Source organism: Bubalus bubalis, chromosome 1 (assembly GCF_019923935.1).
Source record: "Bubalus bubalis isolate 160015118507 breed Murrah chromosome 1, NDDB_SH_1, whole genome shotgun sequence".
Lineage (NCBI taxonomy): Eukaryota > Metazoa > Chordata > Mammalia > Artiodactyla > Bovidae > Bubalus > Bubalus bubalis.
In genome coordinates, this window is record NC_059157.1 from 102,648,913 (window position 1) to 102,675,777 (window position 26,865).

Consider the following 26,865-nt stretch of genomic DNA (forward strand, 5'->3'; position numbering starts at 1 on the left):
GTTGGGAAGATCCCCTGGAGAAGGGAGAGGCTACTCACTCCAGTATTCTGGCCTGGAGAATCCCATGGACTATACAGTCCATGGGGTTGCAAAGAGACACGACTGAGCGACTTTCACTATGTATAGTGGAAAAGTCCAAAGTAGTAATGGTTTTAATAAAATAGAACATTGTTTCTTTTACATGCAAAAGAAGTATAGAGGTAGGTGGGACAGGGCTGATATTGTGGCTCCTCATTAATCAGCGCCACTGAATCCTGGTTTTTCCTGCTTCACTATCTTAACTGTGACATCCATCTTCTGGGGCCAAGATCTAAGATGAGCGGTCTCAGCTCCAGGCATCATGTCTGAGTTATAGGTTCAAAGAAGGAGGTAGAGGACAAAGGGAGCAGACCTTGGGGGTGACTGAGATGCTTTAGGGAGATTTTCTGGAAATCCAATAACCAAACTTTCACTTAACAACACTCTGAACATGACTTAATCATATAACCATATTTTCCTGCAAGGAAGACTTGGAAATAAAATCTTCCATTTTAGGCAAGAAAAATATTACACAACTAAATTTCTAGATTCCATTACTAAGAAGGCCCAAAGCTTTAAGCACTTAAACATCCATGAACACACATCCCTCTTCAAAAGAGACAATATCAACATCTTACCTTGCTAGTTTGTCCAAAGTTGAGATATTTGGAGGACACATATTCTCTGCATCAGATTTGCATGTGGCTTCTCATGGTTCTATGACTTAGGAACTAAAAGTTAAGGCATATGCTCCCTACATTTCTATGATAGTGTTTTTTTTTAATTCATAAGTATTTTTTATTATTGAGTAAAGTGTTATTTGCATGATATAACCCACTCCAGTGTTCTTGCCTAGAGAATCCCAGGGACGGGGGATCCTGGTGGGCTGCTGTCTATGAAGTCGCACAGAGTCAGACACAACTGAAGCAACTTAGCAGCAGCAGCAGCAACAACATAAAGGAGGCCTGCTTTTAGAACAACTGGAGTCCCCAAGTGAAGAATGAACATAGTACCCATAGTTTAAATTATTATATGACAATAATAAATTCTAGTCAGTTAATATTTTGTCCACTGTGATATAAATAACATATTTCTCCATATCTTTTCTAGACTATGGTGCCTCAGTGTTCCATATTATAGAGAAAGATACCTCAAACCCAAAGTAAAAATGTTGATATGATTTCTTTTCAGCTTGTAGGAAAAAGATAACACACATTTCTATACAGAAAAGGGTATAAAGGAAATGCAGATAGCTACTGATAAGAGCAATGATGTCCTGCTGCAACAGTGGACAAGTTCCTACATTTGTGCTTCTGATTGCCCTAACCTTTGGGCTCTGAAGTCTCTTCCTAGTTTTTGAAGATTAAGTTTCTTGGACAGCAGTCTCTGAGGCTGAGATGAGCATGCAGGAAATTTAGTAATGAGTGCTCTAGGGATCACTGAATAGAACAACAGAGAAGACAGGAGTATTAAGCAGAGGGATAATGAGGCTATGATACAGTCTCAGGAAAGGCTTCAGCCAACAAGGGGAACATCTGGAACTGGACTGGTCCCTTAGAGACGTTTCAAGTTTGGCTGAGAGGACTGGGATTTTACGTACTTCTGTTAACAAGTCATTGGATGCAGGCTGTCTTCAGGAAGGGTGGTGTGTCCCTTAGTGAAGTATTGATACTTCTCTTCAGTAATTTCCCAGATAAGACTGACAGCTGAGACCACTCCAAGCAGCTGAAGAGTTGTCCTTCAGTCCTAAAGGGGGACTGGATTGTGCATCATATCTTCTAACACATAGGTCCTTTTTCCTTTATGACCACAGTTGAGCGTGTGTTGTGAATTTTTAAGCCAGAAGACTTACTGGCCACTATCCTTTGTCCACCCTCCAGCTCTGTTAATGAGAGCTATCTTGCACCTGTTTTAAAGAGGATTAAATGGGAAGATAATGCTTAGTTTGTTCTTTATTAATAAGCTAGCTCCCAGTATCAGACAAACAACTCTTAAGGGACTTGCTTGAAAAAACTTGAGATCTGAAACTTATTTCTTTGTAAGGCTAAACATTAGTCTTTACTGTTGGAGTAAGAAAACAGTTGATTTTTTTTTTAAATAGACTTTGTTTTTTTAGAGCAGTTTTAGGATTCACAGCAAAATTGGGCAGAAAAAAGAGTTCCTATATACTCACTTCCCCCACACAAGCACAACCTCTCCCACCATCAATATCCTGCCCCAGAGTAGAAGGTTTGTTACAACAGATGAACAAAAATCAACAGATAATTATCACACAAAGTCCATAGTTTATATTATGGTTCACTCTTGGTGTTGTACCTTCTATGGGTTTTGACAAATGTGTAATGACATTTAGCCACCATTATAGTATCATACGGAGAAGGCAATGGCAGCCCACTCCAGTACTCTTGCCTGGAAAATCCCATGGACAGAGGAGCCTGGTAGGCTGCAGACCATGGGGTCGCTAAGAGTCGGAGACGACTGAGCAACTTCACTTTCACTTTTCACTTTCATGCATTGGAGAAGGAAATTGCAACCCACTCCATCGTTCTTGCCTGGAGAATCCCAGGGACGGGGGAGCCTGGTGGGCTGCTGTCTATGGGGTCGCACAGAGTCGGACACAACTGAAGCAACTTAGCAGCAGCAGCAGCAGCATAGTATCATACAGAGTAGCTTCACTCTCCTAAACTCACTGTGCTCTGCGTATTCGTCTCTCTCTTCCTCCCGTCTAACCCCTGGCAAACACTGTGGCTACAGCTTTACTGTTTCCAGAATATTATAGAATTGGAATCATACAGTATGCCACCCTTTCAAGTTGGCTTCTTTCACTCAGTATAAAATACTTTTAAGTTTCCTTTATGGTTTTTTCATGGCTTGATAGCTCATTTCTATTTAATGCTGAATAATATTCCATTGTCTGGATATACCCCATTTTATTTATCCATTCAATTGAAGGATATCTCGGCTACTTTCAAGTTTTGGCAATTATGAATAAAGCTTCTATAAACATCTATGTGGAAGTTTTTGTGTGGACATAAATTTTCAACTCATTTGGTTAAACACCAGAGTTGAATTTTGTTAACTCTGCAAGATTCCAAATTACTGAAGACTCAAGATACTTAGATTTCAGTCAACAAGTCTTTGGCCTCTTTTAGCCAAGTTCTATTTAATTTCGCCTATAGTTTGAGTTGATCTGTATCTTGCCAGACTTTGATGAAAGCAGTAATAACCAGCACATACACATTAACATTTTGCATTTTCCCTAACATATTGGTTAATGTAACAAGCTTGGTCAGCATGAGTTCTGCCATCTAAGGATTGTTGAACGTCATATAAGTAGGTTCACAAGCTTTCCAGTCTTCAAAGTCTAAATTCTTAGTATTGTTTCCCCAGCTTTCTCATGAAACCAAAGCCAGTTTACGTTGTGATGCTTTCTGCACACAGTCCTGGTAAAAATGACTGAATTTCAGATAACAGAATCATCTGTAGCCAGTTTAACCAGAAAAGAATTCATTTCAAATTTCTTGAAGTGCCAAGAAGCCAACGTAGATGTTACATAATGAGGAGAAATAGAGCGAAGAGAAATATCCAGTTATCCAGTTGTTGTTCAGTCACTAAGTAGTGTCTGATTCTTTATGACCCCATGAACTGCAGCACACCAGGCTTACCTGTCCTTCACTATCTCCTGGAGTTTGCTCAGACTCATGTCCATTGAGATAGTGATGTCGTCCAACCATCTCATCCTCCGTTGCCCCCTTTCTTCTTTTGCCTTCAATCTTTATCAGCATCAGGGTCTTTCCAATGAGTCATCTCTTCGCATCAGGAGGTTGAAGTATGGATTGTTATAACAAAATCACACTGCTTCTACTGCACTCAACACACGTGAGGCCTGAGACTAGGCCATCATCACTACTGTTCTAGAAACAAAACAAAACAAACACCTCAATGACTGTGCTTGTCAGAAAAGTCACTTGTCTGCTGCTTTTTGATGTATGTTCATGGCCATGCTCTGAGTCTCACACACAGAATCCTGTCTAAAGAGAGTCCGGGGAATGTGATCATCACTTTCTGCCTCCGGGGTCCCAGAAGGCAGGAGGAAAAGGAGTTGGAGTTCCATGAGGAATGGTTTTCACTGCAGGGTGATTTCATCCCTTCAGGATAGTGGATAATGTCTGGAGATACTTTTGTTTGTCACAACTGAGGTGGGAGTGAAAATAACATTTAGAGGGTGAAGGCCAAGGATGCTGCTCAATATCCTACCATGCACAGGATGGACTGCAGATAAAGAATTATCCAGGGACTCCTCTGGTGGTCCAGGGGTTAAGAATCTACCTGCCAGTGGAGGGGACATGGGTTTGATCCCTGGTCCCAGAAGATTTCATGTACCATAAGATGACGAAGCCTTTGTGCCACAACTACTGAGCCCGCATGCCTAGAACCTGTGCTCTGCAACAAGAGAAGCCACTGTACACCTTGACTGGAATAGCCCCAGCTCACCACAACTAGAGAAAAGCCTGAACAACATCAAAGACCCAGCGCAGCCAAAAATAAACAAAAAAAGAATTATCCAGCTCAATATATCAATGGTACCACGGTTGAGAAACTCTGGTGTACAGTGAACCAACCTACTGTATCTGCCTTAAAATTCCAACTCAGATTTATAGTCCCTGGTGTCTGTGGAAGCCCTAGGTGTCACTTCTGGAGACTTGCAACACAGTCTTACTCCAAGTATTGAGGACGCACACAATGAAGACATACAAAGAAGAGGGGGAAAAGGCAGTGACTCTGTTTTGTCACCTGAGTCTTAGGCTCCCACTTACTTCCCAAGGCTCCTCCATTCCTGCACCTTGGAAACTTCTCATAAGCAAATTTTATGATAAATTTCTCATAAGAATTTTTTTTTAACTTTACAATATTGTATTGGTTTTACCATATATCAAAATGAATCCACCACAGGTATACATGTGTTCCCCATCCTGAACCCTCCTCCCTCTTCCCTCCCCATACCATCCCTCTGGGTTGTCCCAGTGCACCAGCCCCAATCATCCAGTATCGTGCATCAAACCTGGACTGGCGACTCGTTTCATATATGATATTATACATGTTTCAATGCCATTCTCCCAAATCATCCCACCCTCTCCCTCTCCCACAGAGTCCAAAAGACTGTTCTATACATCGGTGTCTCTTTTGCTATCTCATATACAGGGTTATTGTTACCATCTTTCTAAATTCCATATATATGCGTTAGTATACTGTATTGGTGTTTTTCTTCCTGGCTTACTTCACTCTGTATAATAGGCTCCAGTTTCATCCACCTCATTAGAACTGGTTCAAATGTATTCTTTTTAATGGCTGAGTAATACTCCATTGTGTATATGTACCTCAGCTTTCTTATCCATTCATCTGCTGATGGACATCTAGGTTGCTTCCATGTCCTGGCCATTATAAACAGTGCTGCGATGAACACTGGGGTACACGTGTCTCTTTCAATTCTGGTTTCCTCAGTGTGTATGCCCAGCAGTGGGATTGCTGGATCATAAGGCAGTTCTATTTCCAGTTTTTTAAGGAATCTCCACACTGTTCTCCATAGTGGCTGTACTAGTTTGCATTCCCACCAACAGTGTAAGAGGGTTCCCTTTTCTCCACACCCTCTTCCAGCATTTATTGCTTGTAGACCTTTGGATCGCAGCCATTCTGACTGGTGTGAAATGGTACCTCATTGTGGTTTTGATTTGCATTTCTCTGATAATGAGTGATGTTGAGCATCTTTTCATGTGTTTGTTAGCCATCTGTATGTCTTCTTTGGAGAAATGTCTATTTAGTTCTTTGGCCCATTTTTTGATTGGGTCATTTATTTTTCTGGAGTTGAGCTGTAGGAGTTGCTTGTATATTTTTGAGATTAGTTGTTTGTCAGTTGCTTCTTTTGCTATTATTTTCTCCCATTCTGAAGGCTGTCTTTTCACCTTGTTTATAGGTTTTTTGTTGTTGTTGTTGTGCAGAAGCTTTTAAGTTTAATTAGGTCCCATTTGTTTATTTTTGCTTTTATTTCCAATATTCTGGGAGGTGGGTCATAGAGGATCCTGCTGTGATGTATGTCGGAGAGTGTTTTGCCTATGTTCTCCTCTAGGAGTTTTATAGTTTCTGGTCTTATGTTTAGATCTTTGATCCATTTTGAGCTTATTTTTGTGTATGGTGTTAGAAAGTGTTCTAGTTTCATTCTTTTATAAGTGGTTGACCAGTTTTCCCAGCACCACTTGTTAAAGAGATTGTCTTTAATCCATTGTATATTCTTGCCTCCTTCGTCTAGGATAAGGTGTCCATATGTGCATGGATTTATCTCTGGGCTTTCTGTTTTGTTCCATTGGTCTATATTTCTGTCTTTGTGCCAGTACCATACTGTCTTGATGACTGTGGCTTTGTAGTAGAGCCTGAAGTCAGGTAGGTTGATTCCTCCAGTTCCATTCTTCTTTCTCAAGATTGCTTTGGCTATTTGAGGTTTTTTGTATTTCCATACAAATTGTGAAATTATTTGTTCTAGCTCTGTGAAGAATACCGTTGGTAGCTTGATAGGGATTACATTGAATTTATAAATTGCTTTGGGTAGTATACTAATTTTCACTACATTGATTCTTCCAATCCATGAACATGGTATATTTCTCCATTAGTGTCCTCTTTGTTCTACGTACTTTCTAATTACTGACCACACGTCAACTGTACACTGAAAAAAAAAAATTCATTCTTGCATAGGTTTTTGTTTTCAATACAAGTCACCTGACCTGAGTAGATAAAACTGTTGTTAATGGCTGTTATTGGATCCCTGAAGTGGTTTGCAACATTTTCATTGTAAATATATATGTGCACTTTTAGAAGTCTATACACTAAAGAGCTGTGGTATACAATATGGTAGCCACTAGCCACTGGGGACTATTTAATTTTAAGTGAATTAAAATTAAACAAATTAGATGTTCAGTTCATTAGTTTGCACTATATCAGATCAGATCAGTCGCTCAGTCATGTCCGACTCTTTGTGACCCCATGAATCGCAGCACACCAGGCCTTCCTGTCCATCACCAACTCCCGGAGTTCACTCAAACTCACGTCCATCGAGTCGGTGATGCCATCCAGCCATCTTATCCTCTGTCACTAACCACATTTCAAAAGCTTGATAGTTCATTTCTGGCCAGGTAGCCCCCGTATTGGACAATGCCAACATGGGGCATTTTCATCATCCTAGAAAGTTCAGGAGGACATTGCTACTGTAGAACTTTTGTCATTTATCAAAGGAGTCTGTGATTGCAAAAAGGGTAAAAACGATTGAGTTAGTACAGGCAGTTGGCTCATGTTGTATAAAAATAGCTTTGTCCTTGAGAGGTGGGCTATACCTGTATTAATGATGATTCTAAGGTATGAAATATAAACTCCAGAAACATAATCCCCTGATCCCTTTAGGTTGTGATAAAGGAAATTAGAAGCTTTCTATGTGAGGGGATCTCAGTCACCTTTTTCTGATGTTTGCATGGAAGAAATCAAGTAAGGGTATTATAGTAGTGTGCATGGGCTGCCAAAACAAAATACCACAGACTGTGTGTCTTAACAGAAATTTAGTTTCTCACAATCCATCTCACAGTCCACGACTGAGATGCTGGAAAATCTGTTTCTAGTGAGGACTCTTTTTGCTTGCCGGTGGCCGCCTTCTCACTGTGTCCACACAAGGCCTGTCCTCTCTGGGGGAGCAGAGACTGGCGGGAAGAGAAGGAAATCTTTTCCTCTTCTTATCAGGCCACCAGCCTTATTTCCTAATGGTTTCTCTGAAACTTTATTGCCTTCTCATAGGTTCTATCTCCAAACATAGTCACACTGGGATTAGGGCTTTCACATGAATTTGGAAGGCAGGGGAATAGAGGGGGAAGTGAAGGAAGACACAATTTAGCCCAAATAGGCATTTTCTATGTGCTACGAATCACAATTCCTGTAGTAAATGGCAAGAAACAGTTTTGGGTGTTTTTTTGTTTGTTTTTTGTTTTTTTTTTTGGCTGCACCACGTCTTAGTTGTGGCATGAGAGATCTAGTTCTCCCCCCCTTGCATGGGGAGCCCACAGCTTTGCCACTGGACTACCAGGGAAGTCCCAGAAACAGGTAATTTCTTCACAGAATAAGTGCCAGGGGGACAGTGAATAAAGAAAAGTTTAGTAGTGTTAGCCTGAAGTATGGAGGGCTTTTGAAGGAAACGAGTCTTTCTCGTTCATTTATCTATTTGAGAAAGAGCTAATTGGACATCTCCACTATGCCTCATGTTATGTTAGCATTTGATAAACATATATGATGAGCATATATGAACACATATGATGACCATAGATGATGAACAGGATATGGTAAATGCCATTGACCATCTCAAGTCAGCTGGCTGATGTGGGAATGCACACATTCACATGTGTGCAGGACGCCAGTAGCCTGGAATCCTGAGCTAGTGAGTCATGGATCCTGTTGTGTAAACTGGGACCTTTGTTTCAGGGTTAATATTTTTGTTTTAAATTTCCTGTGTTTACTATGTGCCACAGTTAGAGATAATTAGAGATTAGCTCAGAAGAGTTTTGAAGAAAATGAGGCTCCCTGGAGACTTGCTTTTTCCTGATTAGCCCTCCAGCCTCAACATACAGCAATACACCTCAAAATATTAGAGTCAGTGGTGAGGGGAGGCTCCCAGGAGAAGAACACCTTTCTCAGTTGGGCAAGGAAGAGAGTCTGGGCAAAAATGATAATTTAGTCAGGGCCTTTCAGTGTGAACTAATACTTAAGGACCACACATTTTAGACTTTAGAGCAAATTTAATTCCCTTGTTGGTGAGGGACAGGGAAACCTGGTGTGCTGCAGTCCATGGGGTCATGACTTGGCAACTGAATAACAGCTTTACAAACAAGGGAATGTAAGCCTAGTGAAATTAAAAAAGCTTGCCTACACAGAGTGCTATTGACACAGGCCAGAATAGCATCCTGGCTCACTTCCTCTTAGTGCTACTCAGGTGTGTTGGTGTTTTATTTTATTTTCAAAATGTGTAAGTACAGAAATTTTAAATAAAGAAATTGAAAGCCCACAGAAAGTTCCACAGCCGTTTGACATTGCCATAACATCCAAGCACTGGATCATTTTTCTATTAATTAACTTTTATTGATTTTACAAAAGATGGCAACACATTGGAAAGAAGAAAATTGGTCTTTCACCACAATTAGTGTGCCAACTCTCAGATAGGACCTGGTAGAGTAGTTGGGTTGATTTAATCCATGTCTGGGGGCAGCCTAAGCATTGAGAGACCCTGGCATATCTGAGAGAGCAGCGCTGGGTCCCTGCCCTGCTGCAGCCTGCTCTCCATCCGTTTCCTCCTGCCACAACAAATGTCAGTCTCTCCCCAGGGCTCGTCGCTAATTCCCTTCTCTTCTTTCTCTCCTCTCCCTTGAGTCCTCATTTCCTCTCTCTGGGTTGTATTTATAGACCTGTCTCCCCAAACTCTATTTCCTGCCTCAGGCCCTCTCTGTGACTCCAGTCTCTCATTTTCATTGTTCTGTTTCTCTTCATCAACTTATTTCAAGTTTATAAAGCACAAAATTATCTTCTCCCTAGCACAATCACTCAGTCTCTGACCCTCAGTTATCCTTACTCCCTTCCACTTTCTTAGTGCCCTATCTAATCGTTCATCATTGTTCATCAAAAGCATATTTTAATTTTTCCTTCAAAATATTTTTGGCACCTCCCTCTTCTTTCACCCCTCTGCCACCATGGCAGTTCAGTTCTTTGATGGCTGAGATCTCCTTGCTGGTCTCTCTGCTTCCACATGCCCTTCTTTTGAACATATTCTTCAGGCATTCCTAAAATGCTCTTTTAGTTGATAGAACTTTTTCCCATTTAAAAACCTTCAATGACCAACTGTAAGATAAATTCCAAACCTTTACTCAATGATAAAGGCCACGTCCAATTTCCTGGTCCCAATCCATGTTTCCAGTCTTGCTTCTTACTCCTCCATCACATACCATCTGCTGCCAGACAAGTGGAATTTCCTAACGGGTTTTAAGACATTCACTTCATTTTCTCTGTTGCATTTCTGTTCAAGTTATTTCTTCAGGTTAGCATGTTCTCCCCCTCATTTCTGCCCACTAAATGCCACTCATCCTTTAAAACCCAGCTCAGATCTTGCTCTTCTCAGCATTGTCAGAACTGATATTTCTGCCTATTGAACTAAAGAATTTTGGTTGTGCCTCCATTGTGGCACTTATTTCATATTATTTTGCAATATAGTTATTTGTGCACATGTAAAATCTTTCCTAGATTATCTGCTCCATGGGAATGGAGTTCACATATTTTATGCATGTAGCTGGTATGTTGAATAACATTGACACATGGATTATAATCAAAATATAACTTTATTTTTATCTTTCACCATTCCTTCAAACTTTATTAAGTAGCAGCAATCTACTCCTTACTTTGAGTAGAGTTCCAGCTGACCCAAAGCTGTTCTGATCTTTCTTGAGTAATAGATTGTTCTAGAATCATTTTTGCAGTCAATCATAATTCAGTAATCACTATGCTCAATCTAACATGGAAGGAAAAACCCTTGAAGTGACACTAAGCTTTCTCTCTTGGCTTTGCTAGGATAGACATGCTCTTTATTCTCTTCCTGCCTACTTCATTGATCACATTTGATTGATTTTAAAATATTGCAGCTACCCATTTATTTGCTTATGTATCTTATCTTTGGCCAATAGGAGCCTCTTCAAGTTGGCTCTGAATCCAAGGCCTTGTCCCAGCTTTGAAGAGGGAGAAAGGAGACACCAGCCAGGGAATGTAAGTGGCCTCTAGAAGCTAAAAAGTCAAGGAAATGGATGCTCTTCAAGAGCTTTCAGCTGCAGCCTGCTGTCACCTTGATTTCAGCCCAATATGACACATTTTGGAATTTTGACCTCCAGAACTGTAAGATACTGTGTTATTTTAAGCCACTGTGTCTGTAACAGTTTGTTACAGGAGTGGTACAAAACTGATGTTATATGCACCAGCTTCCTCAGTCCCTATGTTTTGTGTTTGCTCTCAGAGTTTCTGGAGGTGGGGATTAAGTGCCTTATCTACAGTGGTAATTGTCTTGAAAACAAACCACATATTTGCTTCCTTCCCATTCCTGTCTAATTTTTTCATTCTCATACTGTGTTGGAAACACTTCTGAAAAAAACTGCTTATACTCAAGTCCTTGAACTGATTTTGCTTCTGGGAAAACAATATAAAACAGAAGCTCAGATGGTTTTGGTGAGAGACTGATATAGGACTTGTTTAAATTCTTCAGTTTGGACTGAAAAAGAGAGTTCTGTATTTATGAGAAATTGTTATTAAAAAAAATTCTTTCTCAAGATTGCTTTGGCTATTCGAGGTTTTTTATATTTCCATACAAATTGTGAAATTATTTGTTCTAGCTCTGTGAAGAATACCGTTGGTAGCTTGATAGGGATTGCATTGAATCTATAAATTGCTTTGGGTAGTATACTCATTTTCACTATATTGATTCTTCCAATCCATGAACATGGTATATTTCTCCATCTATTAGTGTCCTCTTTGATTTCTTTAACCAGTGTTTTACAGTTTTCTATATATAGGTCTTTAGTTTCTTTACGTAGATATATTCAAAGTATTTTATTCTTTTCGTTGCAATGGTGAATGGAATTGTTTCCTTAATTTCTCTTTCTGTTTTCTCATTATTAGTGTATAGGAATGCAAGGGATTTCTGTGTGTTGATTTTATATCCTGCAACTTTACTATATTCATTGATTAGTTCTAGTAATTTTCTGGTGGAGTCTTTAGGGTTTTCTATGTAGAGGATCGTGTCATATGCAAACAGTGAGAGTTTTACTTCTTCTTTTCCAAATTGGATTCCTTTTATTTCTTTTTCTGCTCTGATTGCTGTGGCCAAAACTTCCAAAACTGTTGAATAGTAATGGTGAAAGTGGGCACCCTTGTCTTGTTCCTGACTTTAGAAGAAATGCTTTCAATTTTTCACCATTGAGGATAATGTTTGCTGTAGGTTTGTCATATATAGCTTTTATTATGTTGAGGTATGTTCCTTCTATTCCTGCTTTCTGGAGAGTTTTATCATAAATGGATATTGAATTTTGTCAAAGGCTTTCTCTGCATCTATTGAGATAATCATATGGTTTTTACTTTTCAATTTGTTAATGTGGTGTATTACATTGATTGATTTGCAGATATTGAAGAATCCTTGCATCCCTGGGATAACGCCCACTTGGTCATGGTGTATGATCTTTTTAATGTGTTGTTGGATTCTGATTGCTAGAATCTTGTTAAGGATTTTTTCATCTATGTTCATCAGTGATATTGACCTGTAGTTTTCTTTTTTTGTTGCATCTTTGTCAGGTTTTGTATGGAAATACAAAAAACCTCAAATAGCCAAAGCAATCTTGAGAAAGAAAAATGGAATTGGAGGAATCAACCTGCCTGACTTCAGGCTCTACTACAAAGCCACAGTCATCAAGACAGTATGGTACTGGCACAAAGACAGAAATATAGACCAATGGAACAAAACAGAAAGCCCAGAGATAAATCCACGCACATATGGACACCTTATCTTTGACAAAGGAGGCAAGAATATACAATGGATTAAAGACAATCTCTTTAACAAGTGGTGCTGGGGAAATTGGTCAACCACTTATAAAAGAATGAAACTAGAACACTTTCTAACACCATACACAAAAATAAGCTCAAAATGGATCAAAGATCTAAACATAAGACCAGAAACTATAAAACTCCTAGAGGAGAACATAGGCAAAACACTCTCCGACATACATCACAACAGGATCCTCTATGACCCACCTCCCAGAATATTGGAAATAAAAGCAAAAATAAACAAATGGGACCTAATTAAACTTAAAAGCTTCTGCACAACAACAAAAAAACTATAAACAAGGTGAAAAGACAGCCTTCAGAATGGGAGAAAATAATAGCAAAAGAAGCAACTGACAAACAACTAATCTCAAAAATATACAAGCAACTCCTACAGCTCAATTCCAGAAAAATAAATGACCCAATCAAAAAATGGGCCAAAGAACTAAATAGACATTTCTCCAAAGAAGACATACAGATGGCTAACAAACACATGAAAAGATGCTCAACACCACTCATTATCAGAGAAATGCAAATCAAAACCACAATGAGGTACCATTTCACACCAGTCAGAATGGCTGCGATCCAAAGGTCTACCAGCAATAAATGCTGGAGAGGGTGTGGAGAAAAGGGAACCCTCTTACACTGTTGGAGGGAATGCAAACTAGTACAGCCACTATGGAGAACAGTGTGGAGATTCCTTAAAAAACTGGAAATAGAACTGCCTTATGATCCAGCAATCCCACTGCTGGGCATACACATTGAGGAAACCAGAAGGGAAAGAGACACGTGTACCCCAATGTTCATCTCAGCGCTGTTTATAATAGCCAGGACATGGGAGCAACCTAGATGTCCATCAGCAGATGAATGGATAAGAAAGCTGAGGTACATATACACAATGGAGTATTACTCAGCCATTAAAAAGAATACATTTGAACCAGTTCTAATGAGGTGGATGAAACTGGAGCCTATTATACAGAGTGAAGTAAGCCAGAAAGAAAATCACTAATACAGTATACTAATGCATATATATGGAATTTAGAAAGATGGTAACGATAACCCTGTATACGAGACAGCAAAAGAGACACAGATGCATAGAACAGTCTTTTGGACTCTGTGGGAGAGGGAGAGGGTGGGATGATTTGGGAGAATGGCATTGAAACATATATAATATCATATATGAAACGAGTCGCCAGTCCAGGTTTGATGCACGATACTGGATGCTTGGGGCTGGTGCACTGGGATGACCCGGGGGGATGGTATGGGGAGGGAGGAGGGAGGAGGGGTCATGATGGGGAACACATGTATACCTGTAGCGGATTCATTTTGATATATGGCAAAACCAATACAATATTGTAAAGTTAAAAAATTAAATTAAATTAAAAAAAAAAAGAAGTACATAGAGCAGATTAAGAAATCCAATTTCTTTCTTTTTTTTTTTTTTTAATATGTATTTGGCTGCATCTTAGTTGCAGCATCTGGGATCTTGATTGTATCATACAGGATCTTTCATTGTGATGCATGACTCTCAAGTCATGCCGCATGAGCACAGTAATTGTGGCACATGGTCTTCAGTTGTTGCAGTGCACAGTGTCTCAAGTTGTGGCACTGGGCTTAGTTGCTCTACAGCATGTGGGATCTTAGTTCCCTGACCAGGCATTGTATCTGTGTGCCCTGCATTTCAAGGTGGATTCTTAACCACTGGACACCAGTATGTGTGCTTAGCTGTTCAGTTGTGTCCGCCTCTTAGTGACCCTATTGACTGTAGCCCGCCAGACTCCTTTGTCCATGGGGATTTTCCAGGCAAGAATATGGGAGTGAGTTGCCATGCCCTTCTGCAAGGTATCTTCCCAACCCAGGGATCAAACCCAGGTCTCTCACATTGCAGGTGGATTCTTTACTGTCTAAGCCAACAGGGAAGCCCAGGAAACCCCCCAAAGCCCAACTTCTGTTTCCAAAAAATAGTTAACTAGTTCTTCAGTTCAGTTCAGTTCAGTCACTCAGTCGTGTCTGACTCTTTGTGACCCCATGAATCGCAGCACGCCAGGCCTCCCTGTCCGTCACCATCTCCCGGAGTTCACTCAAACTCACATCCATCGAGTCAGTGATGCCATCCAGCCATCTCATCCTCTGTCGTCCCCTTCTCCTCCTGCCCCCAATCCCTCCCACCATCAGAGTCTTTTCCAATGAGTCAACTCTTCGCATGAGGTGGCCAAAGTACTGGAGTTTCAGCTTCAGCATCATTCCCTCCAAAGAAATCCCAGGGCTGATCTCCTTCAGAATGGACTGGTTGGATCTCCTTGCAGTCCAAGGGACTCTCAAGAGTCTTCTCCAACACCACAGTTCAAAAGCATCAATTCTTTGGGCTCAGCCTTCTTCACAGTCCAACTCTCAGATCCATACATGACCACTGGAAAAACCATAGCCTTGACTAGACGAACCTTTGTTGGCAAAGTAATGTCTCTGCTTTTCAATATGCTATCTAAGTTGGTCATAACTTTCCTTCCAAGGAGTAAGCGTCTTTTAATTTCATGGCTGCAATCACCATCTGTGGTGATTTTGGAGCCCAAAACAATAAAATCTGACACTGTTTCCACTGTTTCCCCATATATTTTCCATGAAGTGATGGGACCAGATGCCATGATCTTCATTTTCTGAATGTTGAGCTTTAAGCCAACTTTTTCACTCTCCACTTTCACTTTCATCAAGAGGCTTTTGAGTTCCTCTTCACTTTCTGCCATAGGGTGGTGTCATCTGCATATCTGAGGTTATTGATATTTCTCCCAGCAATCTTAATTCCAGCGTGTGTTTCTTCCAGTCCAGCGTTTCTCATGATGTACTCTGCATATAAGTTAAATAAGCAGGGAGACAATATACAGCCTTAATATACACATCCATTCCAATCCCTCTGGCTAATGAAAGATGTCTATCAGTTCAGTTCAGTCACTCAGTTGTGTCTGACTCTTTGTGACCCCATGGACTGCAGCATGCCAGGCCTCCCTGTCCATCACCAACTCCCGGAGTTCACTCAAACTCATATCCATTGAGTCAGTGATGCCATCCAACCATCTCATCCTCTGTCATCCCCTTCTCCTCCTGCTTTCAATCTTTCCCAGCATCAGGGTCTTTTCCAATGAGTCAGTTCCTTGCATTAGGTGGCCAAAATATTGGAGTTTCAGCTTCAGCATCAGTCCTTCCAATGAATATTCAGGATTGATTTCCTTTAGGATGGACTGGTTGGATCTCCTTGCAGTTCAAGGGACTCTCAAGAGTCTTCTCCAACACCACAGTTCAAAAGCATCAATTCTGCACTGCTTAGCTTTCTTTATAGTGCAACCCTCACTCTTTCTGTATCTACCCTGACTCTTGGACCTTTGGGGAAACAGCAGAGGTATTAAAAAAAAAAAACATGGCTTTCAGTTTAATAAACCTGAATTCAAACTCCAGCTCCCTCTACTTTATTCAGGATAGATTTTTTTATACACTAACAACTCCCACCTTTCAGTGTTTAACCAAAGTTTGCTTCTCAGTTCTCAAATATCTGCTTGGTGCAACCACAGGGCACCATATTTTCAGTGGTGATTCAACAGTTCAGGCATTCTCCATTCATAGTTTAATCTCTGAGTACCAGGAGAGGGGAAACACTGAAGAATTTTGAGGGACTTTTTACTGTTATAGCTCATTGATAAGAACTATTACTCAGCTCCACTTAATTACAAGGGAGATGGGAAGCAAACTTTTCAAGTCTAGGCAGGAAAACAATATAAATATTGATGAACACAAAACATTGTTTTCTGCTATGCTAACCTCATAAACCTGACAATTAATTTTTCTTAGTTATGTCACTTGGAAAATAGTGATGATTATATCTACTTCATACATGTGTTAAGTTTATTGCACAATGTTTTGCAAATAGAGTGAACTCAGTAATAGTGGATTGCTTTTCTTCAATAGAAAGGGACTGCATAGCAAACTTGCCACAACACAACATACCATGTCTCAGTTCAGTTCAGTTCGGTTCAGTCGCTCAGTCATGTCCAACTCTTTGCAACCCCATGGATAGCAGCATGCTAGGCCTCCCTGTCCATCACCAACTCCTGGAATCTACTCAAACTCATGTCCATTGAGTTGGTGATGCCATCCAGCCATCTCATCCTCTGTCATCCCTTTTTTCTCCCACCCTCAATCTTTCCCAGCATCAGGGTCTTTTCAAATGAGTAAGTTCTTCGCATCAGGTGGCCAAAGTATTGGAGTTTCAACTTCAACATCAGTCCTTCCAATGAATATTCAAACCCAGGTCTCCAGCATTGCAGGAGGATTCTTTACCAGCTGAGCCGCAAGGGAAGCACAAGAATACTAGAGTAGGTAGCCTATCGCTGTCTCCAGCGGATAGTCCCAACCCAGGAATTGAACTGTGGTCTCCTGCATTGCAGGTGGATTCTTTACCAACTGAGCTTTCAGGGAAACCCTACCATGACACAAACTATCATAAATCTAATCCTTCCTACTTTTAACTATTTTTCCTCCCACTGGTCCTTAACATGGGCCTTTTGTTTATTTCTATTAGCATGAATGGGTAATTAACCATAATTATCCCAACCAGTAGCTCCTATAATTAGTAACTATACAGAGAAATCTTTAATATAAAATTACAATAAAGTCAAGTTCTAAAATATCAAACTCATAGATAAAAGGTGCTTTTCCCCTCTTTTCTTCTTATTCATACATGCTACATAGCCTGAAGTGATTAACATATTTGCTATATACTTGCAATTGTTAGTAAAGACAGATCTGAATAACACTATCAATCACTTTGATCTAATTGATTTTTATACAAAAATATATCTTGCAACCATAGAATAGGTATTCTTTCAAGTCAAGTGCACATGGTTTAAAGTAGACCAATGATAGAATAACAAGTCTCAATCAATGTAAAATGACTGAAATCATAGAGTCTGCTTTGACAAATGAATTAAATTATAAATCAATAGAAAGATATTTAGAAAAATTCTCTAATTTAGAAATTAAACAACAGACTTCGCAATAGCCTATGGGTCAAAGAAGAAATCATAAGAAAAACTAGAAACTATTTTGAATAGAATGATAGTGAAAATATAACTTATCAAAGTATGTGCTGCTGCTGCTGCTGCTGCTAAGTCGCTTCAGTCGTGTCTGACTCAGTGCGACCCCATAGACGGCAGCCCACCAGGCTCCCCCATCCCTGGGATTCTCCAGGCAAGAACACTGGAGTGGGTTGCCATTTCCTTCTCCAATGCATGAAAGTGAAAAGTGAAAGTGAAAGTGAAGTCATGTCCGACTCTTCGCGACCCCATGGACTGCAGCCTACCAGGCTCCTCCATCCATGGGATTTTCCAGGTAGGAGTACTGGAGTGGGGTGCCATCACCTTCTCCGATCAAAGTATGTAAATGAAGCTAACTCAGTGCTTAGAGAAAAATTTATAGTTCTGAATGCTGATTTCAGAAAAGAAGAAAGGTCAAATTAATGGGTTTAGAGCTCAAAGAACTAACAAAAGAAAAGCAAAATAAATAATAAAGAGAAGATATAAATACCTTGAAATAAAACAAGCAAACAACAAGGAAAGTTATCAAAGTCAAAAGTAAGTTCTTTGAAAAGATCAACAAAATTGATAAAGTTCTAGCTAGAAAGAATTTTCAATATATGAAATAAAGTATTGCCACAGACTTCACATACATTAAAAAGACAATAAAAATATAATGGATAACTTTATACAAATTTGACATCTTAGATGAATGGACAAATTCTTTGAAAAATAACACCAACAAACACAAAAAGACACAGACATTTTAATAGGCCTCCCTACATCCATTAAAGAAATTATATCTATTATCAAAATTTTCTCAGAAAGACTATAGATCCAGGTGACTTCACTAGTGTAGTCTATCATATATTTAAGGAATATAGAATCTTAGATGCTGCTGCTGTTAAATTGCTGCAGTCACGTCCAACACTTTGCGACCCAGGCAAGAATGCTGGAGTGGATTGCCATGCCCTCCTCCAGGGGACCTTCCTAACCCAGGGATTGAACCCATGTCTCTTAAGTCTCCTGCATTGGCAAGTGGGTTCTTCACCACTATTACCACCTGGGAAGCCCAAAATCTTACATAAATTTTATCATAATCTTACATAAATCTGGTCAGTTTATAGAAGATGAAGTTTTCCCAACTAGTTTTATGAGGTCAGTGTGTCCAAAATATCAAAACCTCACAAAAATATTACAAAATATAGAGAAAGAAGAAAGACAGACACAGAGAGAGACTGAATGAAAGGATGGAGAGAAGGGAAAGGGAAAAATTACAGACCAATATATCTCATGAACATAGGTGTAAAATATCCACAAAATATTAGCAAATCAAATTCAGCTACATATAAAATGGATAATACATTATAAACAAATAGTGTGTATTAAGGTTAGTTTAACATTCAAAAATCAATGTAATTCACAAAAATGGGGGAGGGGGAAGTATTTGATAATTTCAGTGGGTAAAAATAAAGCATTTAATAAAATTCAATACTCATTCATGATTTTAAAAGTCTGAGTTTTTTTAAGGAGAAGGCAAGCCTTACTTGGAGTACATACATATGATTTTTTTATTTTCAGAGTTCCTTCAATGTCACAAAGAGTAAGTTATTTGAATTTTTTAAAGTTAATGTACTGGTGATACACTGATAATCATCACTCAGAATGGCAACAGGCATGGCAGCCACTTATACCAAAAGTTCTAAATTTATTACATTTAATGATCTGCAACTTGAGAGTCCTGATAATTAGATCTTTTACTTTTTTTTTTGCCTGCACCACAGGGCGGCATGTTGAATCTTAGTTCCCCAAGCAGGGATCAAACCCATGCCCCTTGCAGTGGTAGCAGAGTCTTAACCACTGAACCACCAGGGAAGTCCTGAGAATCAGATCTTAAAAAACAAAAAAAAAAAACAAAAAAAAACCCTCATAAAAGTTATGAATAGAAGGGACTTTCCACAATTTGATTAAAGTCATTGCCAAGAACTATAAACAGTTAAGATTTCACTCTACTTCCAAGCTAACCAAATCAGCCTGTCATGGATGCTAGCAGAAGACACAAATCTAGTTCCACTGTAAAGGATAGTTTATTTCATTAACAATAGTAGTACTTACCATATTATCATTTTCTTGTGCTACTTTCTCAAACCCCTTTTCACAGGGTGACACAAGAGGGCTAGAAACACAGTGGCTTGCATTGCAGAAGAGAAACACTGTTTAGTGAACCCAAATCTCTTGCAATGGGTTGGACCTGTCTTCAGAGGGTAGGGGAACTGAAGCAAGAGTCTGATCTCCACAGTGGGGCAATTGTCTGAGTCAGAGGAGAAACATTTAAGGCTGAGAGTGAAACAGCAGATCTGTGGCAGCCTAAATGGAATGAGACTCAGACAGACCTTGCTGTAGCCATACATATCCTGGACAGGAATGCTGGTCCCCTGGAAGGCACAGCAGCTGGGAGCCAGAGTTTAGGGATTATGGAGCAATCCCAGGGCAAGGGTCGCTGTTGACTGTGGAGAGACGGATTGAGAGGATGTGAAGGAGATCATGGTGGGAAATGCGGTTGGAGAAAAGTCAGGCAGCCATGGAAGCAAGGCGATACTGCTGAGTCATGTGAAGGGGATGGAGCCATCACCGTAGCCTCTCTCTCCCCACACAGCCAGCATTCGCAGATGAACAACAGAGAGGCTGGCCCATCAAGAGCCTGATGCACTGAGTTAGAGTAGGACCCCACCCAGGGTACCCCTTTAAGTGCCTGACACATGGAATAACAGAGAAGGACCCCAGGCAATGGAGCACTCTAAGTGCCTGAACCAGCAGAGCTATGGAGAAAGACTGGCCAAAGAGGCCTCCTGATCACCAGCTACAAGAGGCTCAAAAAGACTCTGATAGGGTCATAACTTCTGTGGCAGAGGCAGTCTGTGTTCCTACACACTTGGCACCACCAGGGTAACCACAAGCCAAGCAGCTGGGCCACCTTCACACTCAACTCTCACTGGGGCAGAGCAGCCACAGGCAAAAATAGTCTTGTGCCTATGCACACAGGGTCACTTCAGTAGTGTCTGACTTTTGTTATTCTGTAGACAGTGGCCTGCCAGGCTTCTCAGTTAGGGAGGGGTGTTCTCCAGGCAATACCAGAATGTATTGGCCAATACCCTTCTAGAGCATTATATTTCCTGCTGCCCTAGCCACCAACTCCCAAGTACCCAGGGCTGCCAGAACCCCTGCAACCCAAGCAGCTGCTCCACCACCACACCTGGCACTCACGGGAGGAGACCCAAGTCCTCCAGGGTAGCTGCAGGAGCAAACCCCAGTGGATGACGCACATGTAGAGGTGGAAATAAAACCATAATTGAAACCCAAGGACAGTGTGGCTAAGGAAGAAGACCCAAAACCTTCCAAACAGCTGTACAAGCTGCAGATTAAATCCACATGATCAATTAGGTAGACTCTTGGTCTATGGAATATATAAAAGGTCATTAAGAGCGCCCACAAAAGGAAATCCATTAGTTCTAATAGTTGTGGACATTGAAGGCAAGAATACACAGGAGTAGGACTCAGATTAGAATCTGAGTTGCCCCCAAAGCAGGTCCAGAGATCAGCAGTGTTGGAGGGTATCCAAGGGAGGTAAGGTGGACTGTGACTCTCAGGGAGGGAAAGGACTCTGATAGCAATGACTCAAAAAACATTTATTATTCTTATTTTTTGACTTGTTCTGTAGATTCTTTTGGATTTTTTTTTTCCTTTTTCTTCACCCTCTGTTGTAGTTGTTGATTTTATTGGCACTATGATATCCAATTAAGCTTTTTTTTTTTTTTTCTCACTTTTTAAATTGTTACAAACCTCTGCCTCTGTCTTGGGCTTTTGCAGTGCTGTGGAGTTTTCCTTTTTTTTTTTCTCTCTCTTTTTTAAATTTTAATTTTTTAAACCGATTATTATTTTTGCTACATTTATTCCTCTGTTTGCTTTTCCTACTGTTCTTTCCCCCTTGCAGTTAATCTTTAATGCATATAAATCTTCTTTATTTACTTCTATCTAATTTTGCATATCTGTTCTTTCTTTCCTTTCCTCTCAACATAATTATTACTTTTATTTTCTTTATTACCCAATTGGCACCTTGCTTTAGTTTTGTTTTCCAGTTTGTGCTTTAGTTAGTTTTGTTCTTAACTGGTAGATATAATTTTTGGCTTCCTTTGTTTGTCAGGTCAATCTATTGTACTTTTATTTTTGTTGGACTGCTTTGACTTTGCTCATGGGTGTATATGTATATGTGTATATTCCATTATTTTAAGTATTATTTGCCTGATTTTGTAACTGCCATTTGTCTGAGGTTCATCTTTGGTTTCTCATTTTTGGATATTTGTTTTAATCTCACTTAATGCCATAACAAACCACTTGTGCAATCTTCTCTCCTGACCAGAGATCAAACCCTGAGCTTTGGAGTGGGAGCACTGACTCCAAGACCCTAGACTACCAGAGAACTATTGCTAGGGAGTATCAAATAGTGAGAACTCACACAAAGGAAACCAGTTGAATATAGGACCCAGCAACACCCAATCACCAGTAGCACCCTGTGCAGGACGCCTCATCTAAGCAACAAACAAAACAAAAATACAAACCCAATCATCAGCAGACAGGATTATCACCTGGCTCAGCCTTACCTATCAGAGGAATAACAAACAAACAAAAATTCAGCACAAATCTCACCCTATACAAGCTCACACAAACCACTGGACCAACCTTAGGAAGGCAGAAACCAAAAGGGAGGAATTCAACCTTCTTCAAGGAAAGAATTCAACTTTCCTGGAAGCCTGGGAAAAGGAGACCTCAAACACAATAAGTTAAAAAAATAATAATGAAAAGACAGAAATACTACACAAATGAAGTACAAACTAGAAACACAGAAGTCCAAATAAATGAAGAGGAAATAGGCAAACTACCTGGAAAAGAATTCAGAATAATGATAGTAAAGATGATCAAAAACCCTGAAAACAAAATGGAGAAAATGCAAGAATCAATTAACAAAGACCTAGAAGAATTAAAGAAGAAACATACAGAGACAACACAATTACTGAAATTGAAAATACTCTAGAAGGATTCAATAGCAGAATACCTGAAGTAGAAGAACGAATCAGTGAACTGGAAGATAAAATGGTGGAAATAATTTCTGAAGGGCAGAATAAAGTAAAAAGCATGAAAAGAACTGAGGACAGTCTCAGAGACCTCTGGGACCACATCAAATGTACCAACATTCGAATTATAGGGGTCCCAGAAGAAGAAGAGAAAAAGAAAGGGTATGAGAAAATTTTTGAAGAAATTATAGTTGAAAATTTTCCCAATATGGAAAAGGAAATAGTCGATCAAGTCCAAGAGGCATAAAGAATCCCATACAGGGTAAACCCAAGGAGAAACACACCAAGACACATACTAATCAAACTAACAAAGACTAGACACAAAGAAAGAATATTAAAAGCAGCAAGGGAAAGAAACAAGTAATATACAAGGGAAACCCCATATGCTTTAACAGCTGATCTTTCAGCAGAAACTGCAGGCCAGAAAGGAATGGCAGGATATATTTAAAGTGATGAGAGGGGAACATCTACAACCAAGATTACTGTACCTGGCAAGGACCTCATTCAAAATTGATGGAGAAATAAAAAGCTTTTCAGACAAGCAAAAGTTAAGAGAATTCAGTACCAACAACCAGCTTTACAACAAATGTTCAAAGGATTTATACAGTCAAGGAACACAAGAGAAGAAAAAAGATCTACAAGATCAACCCCAAACAGTTAAGAAAATGGCAATAGGAACATATATATCAATAATTACTTTATTTTTTTTTTTATTTTTGGTCTTTTTTTTTTTTTTTTTAAATTTTATTTTATTTTTAAACTTTACATAACTGTATTAGATTTGCCAAATATCAAAATGAATCTGTAAATGGATTAAATGCTCCAACCAAAAGACACAGATGGCGGAATGGATACAAAAACAAGACCCATATACAGGCTGTCTACAAGAAACCCACTTCAGACCTAAGGACACATACAGACTGAAAGTGAGAGAATGGAAAAATACATTCCATGCAAATGGGAAGTAAAAGAAAGCTGGAGTAGCAATTCTCATATCAGACAAAATAGACTTTAAAATAAAGCAATAAGGAAGGACACTACATAATGATCAAGGGATCAATCTAAAAGGAAGACATAACAATTCTAAAAATCTATGCACCCAACATAGCAGCACCTCAACACATAAGACAAATACTAACAGACATAAAATGAGAAATTGACAGTTACACAATAATAGTAAGAGGATTTAACACCCCACTCACACCAATGGACAGATCATCAAAACAAAATTAATAAGGAAACACAAGTCTTAAATGATACATTAAATGAGATGTATCTTATTGATATCTTCAGGACATCCCATCCAAAAGCAGAAGAGTACACCCTCTTCTCAAGTACACATGGAACATTCTCCAGGATATTAATTACAAGAAAAAAAAAAAAAACTGTAAGAAACACAAACACATGGAGTTTAAACACATTCTAAATAATCTACAGATTCCTGAAGAAATCAAAAGGGAAATCATAAGAAATTTTAGAAAACAAATGACAATGAAAACACGACAACTCAAAACCTATGGGATGCAGCAAAAGCAGTTCTAAGAGGGACGTTTATAGCAATACAATTCTACCTCAAGAAACAAGAAAAAAATAAAATAGATAACCTAACTTTACACCTAAAACAACTGAAAACAGAACCAAAAAACCCCAAAATTAGTAGAAGAAAAGAAATCATAAAGATCCCAGCAGAAATAAATGACAAAGAAATGAAAGAAACAATAGTAAAGATTAATAAAACTAAAAGCTGATTCTTTGAGAAGATAAACAAAATTAACAACCCTTTGGCCAGACTCATCAAGAACAAAAGAGAGAAGAATCAAATCAACAAAATTAGAAATGAAAAGGAAAGGTTACAGCAGACAATGCAGAAATACAAAGGATTATAAGAGACTATTATGAACAACTATATGGCAATAAATGGAGAAGGCAACGGCAACCCACTCCAGTTCTCTTGCCGGGAGAATCCCATGGACGGATGAGCCTGGTAGGCTGTGGTCCATGGGGTCGCTAAGAGTTGGACACGACTGAGTGTCTTCACTTTCACTTTCATGCATTGGAGAAGGAAATAGCAACCCACCCCAGTGTTCTTGCCTGGAGAATCCCAGGGACAGGGGAGCCTGTTGGGCTGCCATCTCTGGGGTCGCACAGAGTTGGACACGATTGAAGAGGCTTAGCAGCAGCAGCAGCATATGGCAACAAAATGGATAACCTGGAAGAAATGGACAGATTCTTAGAAAAGTTCAGTCTTCCAAGACTGAACCAGGAAGAAATAGAAATTATGAACAAACCAATTACAAGCACTGAAATTGAAACTGTGATCAAAAATCTCACAAAAACAAAAGCCCAGGACCAGATGGCTTCACAGGAGAATTCTATCAAACATTTAGAAAAAAGCTAATACCTATCCTTCTAAAACACTTTTTAAAAATTGCAGAGGAAGGAACACTTCCAAACTCACTCTACAGGGCCACCATCACCCAATACCAAAACCAGACAAAGACAACACAAAAAGAGAAAACCGTAGGCTGATATCACTGATGAACATAGATGCAAAAATCCTCAACAAAATTTTGGCAAACAGAATTCAGCAACACATCAAAAAGCTCATACACCATGATCAAGTTGGGTTTATTTCAGGGATGCAAGGATTCTTCAATATATGCAAATCAATCAATGTGAAACACCATATTAACAAATTGAAAGATAAAACCATATGATCATCTCAATAGATGCAGAAAAAGCCTTTGACAAAATTCAGCACCCATTTATGATTAAAACTCTTCAAAAAATGAGCACAGAAGGAACCTACCTCAACACAGTAAAGGCCATATATGATAAGCCCACAGCAAACATTATGCTCAATGGTGAAAAACTGAAAGCTTTCCCCCTAAGATCAGGAACAAGATAAGTGTCCACTTTCACCACTATTATTCATCATAGTTCTGGAAGTCCTAGCTAGCTACAGCAATCAGAGAAGAAAAAGAAATAAAAGGAATCCAGATCGGAAAAGAAGTAAAGCTCTCACTGTTTGCAGATGACATGATACTGTACATAGAAAACCCTAAAGATAGTATCAGAAAATTACTAGAGCTAATTAGTGAATTTAGCAAAGTTGCAGGATACAAAATGAATACACAGAAATCATTTGCATTTCTATATACTAACAATGAAAAATCAGAAAGAGAAATTAAGGGATCAATCCTATTCACCATTGCAACAAAAAGAATTAAATATCTAGGAGTAAACTTACCTAAGGAGACAAAAGAACTGTACACAGAAAATTATAGGACACTAATGAAAGAAATCAAAGAGGACATAAACAGATGGAGTGATATTCCATGTTCCTGGGTAGGAATAATCAATATTGTGAAAAGGACTATACTACCAAATGCAATTTACAGATTCCTTGTGATCCCTATCAAATTACCAATGGCACTTTTCACAGAATTAGAACAAAAAATTTCACAGTTCATATGGCAACACAAAAGACCCTGAAGCCAAAGCAGTCCTGAGAAAGAAGAATGGAGCTGGAGGAATCAACCTTCCTGACTTCAGATTATACCACAAAGCTACAGTCATCAAGACAGTATGGTACTGGAAGAACAGAAATACAGACCAATGGGACAAGATAGAAAGCCCAGAAATAAACGCATGCACCTGACAGCAATATAGCAACAGTAGGGGACTTCAACACCCTGCTTACACCTGTGAGTAGAACATCTATCCAGAAAATCAATAAAGAAACAGCGGACGTGAACACTCTAGATCAATGAAAGTTCATATACAGGACCTTCTACACAATAGCAGAAGAATACACATCCTTCTCAATGAGTTTATGGAACACACTGCCCAAGAGAGATCTTGTTAGGTCACAAAACAAAGTCAACAAATTTAAGAAAACTGAAACCATTCCAAGTAATTTTTATAATAACTTGGAATAAAACTAGATCAACAACAGGCAAGGCATCTGGAAAATTCACAAATACATGAAAACTAAACAACATGCTCTT

General features: G+C 39.3%; 1 protein-coding gene across 3 annotated transcripts in view; it reads right to left on the reverse strand.

The window, feature by feature from the left end:
* BTLA (B and T lymphocyte associated) overlaps positions 1-20,135 on the reverse strand; it is a 64,491-nt gene extending 44,356 nt beyond the window's left edge. The window contains exons 1-3 of one of the 3 annotated variants that reach the window (XM_044941764.1): positions 19,842-20,135; positions 3,684-3,932; positions 1,619-1,924 (exon numbers count right to left, since the gene is read on the reverse strand). The gene's annotated coding sequence lies outside the window, so the exon portion shown is untranslated. The remainder of the gene's footprint in view (positions 1-1,618; positions 1,925-3,683; positions 3,933-19,841) is intronic. The other 2 variants (XM_044941766.1, XM_044941771.1) reach the window with 2 other exon arrangements.
* Between the last annotated feature and the right edge of the window lie 6,730 nt (positions 20,136-26,865).